The following is a 4,802-nucleotide window of genomic DNA, read 5'->3' on the forward strand; positions in this document are numbered from 1 at the left end:
ATATAATTCTCATATTCTAGAATATGAGGAGTTTAGAACGATTTTAAATTATACTAGACCACCAGCTTCTTTAGTGGCTTCCAGATTTTACCAATAAATTAGCCCCCATGGTAAATTGCTCCAAATATTTGCAGAAAGCATGCTTGTAACTCTTTGCCACTAATTAAAAATATGAAAATATGATAATGAGAACAGCTGGCATGGGGCCCAAAGCCCCACATTCAATTAACCCCCAATCCTTTTTAAGAAATAATACAGGAAGGTTTAAAACTGCCATTATTTGTGAAACATATCCTCTTTAATTATGGGTTTAGAAATGCACTTACTGCATCTCTCCCTACACTCTCCACATTCAATCCTCATTCTCCAGAGAATGGCAGACATCTTGCATAAGACCTATTACTGTTGCCCCATGATATTTTCCTGAGGTCATGTTTTTTCTCTTTGTGCACACATTTACAAATCTATGAAAGCATATTTCTTGAGAAGAACATCTAAAAGGGAACATAGGGATGTGGATCAATAGGACCCATAGCTTTAAAAAGAGACCAGTGGGAAACTACAGAAAATGTCAATATGAAAACCCTTATCAGCTATACACGATGCTATTTAAGGAATAGGCTTTGCCTTGGGGTTCTCTAACCCAGTTATTCATTAACTAACAGGCAATGCTTGACCTGAGGGATATTATTATTGTTTCAAACTTGGTCTTTTCTTCTTCTCCCAAAGTCTACAACATCTCTATTTCAACTGAACCCTTCTAATAAAATCCTTTTTGTGTGACTATACATTTTCTAGAAAATGATAAATTGTGGGAAAAGTGGAATTTATTTTAAATGTTGTTTGAAGGTTACAATCTTATTAGAAGTCCATGAATTTGAAAAACTTTTAACTATGCAACGTATGACAGCTCCTGTATCATACAGCCCACTGGCAACAAATGAGCTTGGGCCACTATTTCTATGAATATCTTTATTCAGAAAAACCACCTAAAGCAATTTTATTTACTGAACATGTCACTATTGTTCCGAAGAATGTTTGATATTCTTTTCAGTTCATACTTTGTTAGTTTTTACAAAAGATCAATTGATGACTGCAAAGAACATGAACTAATGAAACGTAACATTCAATTTTATGCACATTTTTCTTTTTGTCGAAAAGTGGTGTCTTATTTCTCTTGAATACTATATATCATTTAGTGTTTAACATTTGGTTTAACTGAATACAGATGATGTTTGGTAGTATTTTGAAACTGATTCCTAACCAGGAGATGTTTTTTATGATCCAATGTTTTGTACTGAGAAAAGTTCAAAGCATTATCTATAGCTGATAATACTATCATGTAGAATTCTGCTTTTCATTTAGTTCCTCAGTTTTGTCCCCATTATTCCAACCTTAAGCAATGAACTTTGAGATGAATTATTAGTAAAAGAAAGTATACATGCAATCCAAGTTGTACTGACAAATGATGTAAGTTTTTTTTATTCTTATGTGGTGAAATGAAATTCTAGGGTAAATACGTTTCAATAGTATGTGCTATATTCCACAGCTGCTTAGGACATTGCTTTGTCAGGAAAGACGTGGATACATAACAATTAGTGCTTCCCTGTACAACACCTATTATATATGAATAATTGCTCCTTTGCTTGTCTTTTTGGGATATAATAAAGCACTCCTTAGTAAGGCTTGAATGACATCAAAGTGAACAATTTTTGGATTCTGACTGAAAGACAAACGAGAATACCTAATACACAGAAGAGAGAAGACTAGGGGTAATTTAAAAATACGTTATTATGAAAACACTTCAACTGGTTTCATAGGTCTCATCTATGGATTAGAAGAAGGAATGGTACAAGGCCATGGCTTTTCCAAGGATTACATTTCCAAATGTGAGTACTTTACAGTATACTTTGAAGCATGAGTATTTTAGAGTTCTTAATATAGGGAAGTAAATGATCCCTTTTTGTGCACTTATTTGTTATTGTCATAATTTTAGCCTAGGTAGAATGGATTGTCCTCTGTGATTTATATATTAATATTAAATAGTCATGTTAATATTTATTAACTATTTATCTGTCAAACTTTTATTAGTGAAACAGAATTATAAGGAAAACATTTTAGTATTATTAATGAGGTCTAAGTTCGTTGAATATTTACCATCCCAATTTAGCTCCTCTGCAGTGGTGAAACAATACCTTGCCTACTTGGGCAGAAGTGAATTAAATATTAGAGTCAAGGGGATCTGAAACAATATGAGAGATGTCATTGTGGAGAAATGGGAGCACAGGGAAGCGTAAGTATTGATAAGTTGTGGCCGTGTAATAATTAGATGAGACGGCTTTTCGTCCTACTGCCCGCGCCTCCTGCAGCCAACATGGCGGCTATCCGTGTGTACTGCGGCGCAGCCGCTTCATACCGGCTCTTTCTTGGGGGTAGGGTTAGCTTTGCCCGAGGTCAGGGCCTCTGGAAAGCCGCGTCTGCTAAGCTGCAGAGAAGTCCCGGATGCCAAATATTAAGGCTTAAGACACACCACAGTTGTAACAACAAGGAAAAATGTTGCAGCCTTAAGACGTGAAACTTACACAGTGGATTTTACTAAAAAGCAGATTGAAGAATTCAACATAGGAAAGAGACACTTAGCCAACATGATGGGAGAAGATCCAGAAACTTTTACCCAAGAGGATATTGATAGAGCGATTGCTTACCTTTTTCCCAGTGGTTTGTTTGAGACACGAGCCCGGCCAATAATGAAGCATCCTGAAGAGATTTTTCCAAAACAAGGACAATCCAGTGGGGAGAAGATGGCCGCCCATTTCATTTTCTCTTTTATACTGGCAGACAGTCATATTATTCATTAATGCATGGAGCATACGGAAAGCTACCAGATGTAGAAAACCGTCAAGACCAGCTGTGAGCCAAAGGTCTGTTTTCAGAAAAAACTAAAGTCAAAGACCTGATTGGCAGCAGATGGCTGATTAAGGAGGAACTGGAAGAAACGTTAGTGGAAAAACTGCAGATCAAGATTACGCACAGGGGGCTTCCTTGGTGGCACAGTGGTTGAGAGTCCGCCTGCCGAATCAGTGGACGCGGGTTTGTGCCCCGGTCCGGGAGGATCCCACATGCCGCGGAGCGGCTGGGCCCGTGAGCCATGGCTGCTGGGCCTGCGCGTCCGGAGCCTGTGCTCTGCAACGGGAGAGGCCACAACGGTGAGAGGCCTGCATACCGCAAAAAAAAAAAAAAAGAAAAAAAAGAAAAAAGATTACGCACAGTTCATTCGGCTGCTGGAAAGGTTATTGGCGTTGCCGTGTGACGCGGCTGAAGATTTGTGAGCAGGCTCCGCAGGAGTGTAACCAACCGAAAAAACAGCTGATTGAGCCTTTGCAGTATGACGAGAAGGGTATGGCCTTCAGCACAGGCCAAGGTAACAGAAAGACTGCAAAGGCGGAAGTGGCTGTTTATCACCATGGAAGTGGGAGGATAGAAGTAAATGGGATCGACTCCCTGCTGTACTTTCCAGTAACTCAGGACAGAGAACAGCTGATACTCCCTTTCCACTTCCTCATCCGGCTTGGAGAACACCACGTGACCTACACGGCGTCGGGGGGGCGGGGCAGGCGGGGGGCGCAGGCGCGGACCGTCCGCTTGCAGACGGCTAGAGCCTTATGCAGCTTTGTCACCGAGGAGAAGGTCGAGTGGATGCTGAAGCGGGACTGCTTACTGCTGATCCCCGTGTCAGAGAGCGGAAGAAGCCAGGCCAGGAGGGAGCCCCCGGGAAATTCACCTGGAAGAAGCGCTGAGTGTTCTGGGCGGGAAAGGAGAGGGACGCTGTGCACCTGGCATGTGGCAGACGCGCAGGAGAGAGTTGCTGGCCAGGATGAAGCAGCACCATCAGACGTTGGAGTTGTGAGATGATTTATTCTAAACTGCAACGTCGTAAAAGTTACCTTCTAAAAGTAATTATTTAAAACGGTTTAGCTTTGTTCTGCTGCTTTACTTTTAAAACTTTTTCAGATTAGAAGCATAACGCAGAATCTTGGCATATTCGACCTGAAAGGAGCATTTAGCAAAATCCAATCAAGAGACCGCCTTTTGCGGACGGGAAGGCCCAGTCCCACAGATCTGACCCACCAGAGCCACACTGCTAACTTAATGACAGGACAGACTTGGACTCACTCCCCCTAACTCTGTCGTTTTCCCAGATAGCAGTTGTTACAACATATTTTTCAAAACTGAGGGATGAGAGTGCTTGTTGAGAAGAAAGAAGTCCGTGGAGTGTCTTTGTCAGGAGCTCAGCCGAGTCTCTGTGGAAGACAACAGGCCAATCCCCTCCCCCAGCCCCTGGCAGCCACCATTCCACTCTCTGTTTCTGAGTTTGACACTTTTTTTTTTTTTTGAAAGATTCTACGTTGGGCTTCCCTGGTGGCGCAGTGGTTGAGAGTCCGCCTGCCGATGCAGGGGACGCGGGTTCGTGCCCCAGTCCGGGAGAATCCCACATGCCACGGAGGGGCTAGCCCCGTGAGCTATGGCCACTGAGCCTGCGCGTCCGGAGCCTGTGCTCCGCAACGGGAGAAGCCACAACAGTGAGGCCCGCGTAACGCAAAAAAAAAAAAAAAAAGAAAATAGGAGAAAACATATAACTAGGGCAGAGGATATTATTAAAAATATAAAAGAGGGTAAATAAGACATGTAATATTTCCTAATAAATCCATTGTTATGAAAAGTGATATATTAGGAAAAACAAATTTCCAGCCAACACTGAAACAAAGTTCACGCCCCTTCCTCTTATTTTTTTAGCTCCTTAA

The 4,802-nt window shown here is 41.8% G+C and overlaps 1 pseudogene across 1 annotated transcript; it reads left to right on the forward strand.

The window, feature by feature from the left end:
- The first annotated feature begins 2,374 nt into the window (after positions 1 to 2,374).
- Positions 2,375 to 3,797, forward strand: LOC309830414 (small ribosomal subunit protein uS9m-like; annotated as a pseudogene). The gene is made up of 2 exons: positions 2,375 to 3,016; positions 3,252 to 3,797. The product of its transcript is annotated as a small ribosomal subunit protein uS9m-like (transcript).
- Positions 3,798 to 4,802: the final 1,005 nt, after the last annotated feature.

The sequence above is a fragment of the Grampus griseus genome (genome assembly GCF_964374135.1).
Source record: "Grampus griseus genome assembly, chromosome: 11".
NCBI classification, from domain to species: domain Eukaryota; kingdom Metazoa; phylum Chordata; class Mammalia; order Artiodactyla; family Delphinidae; genus Grampus; species Grampus griseus.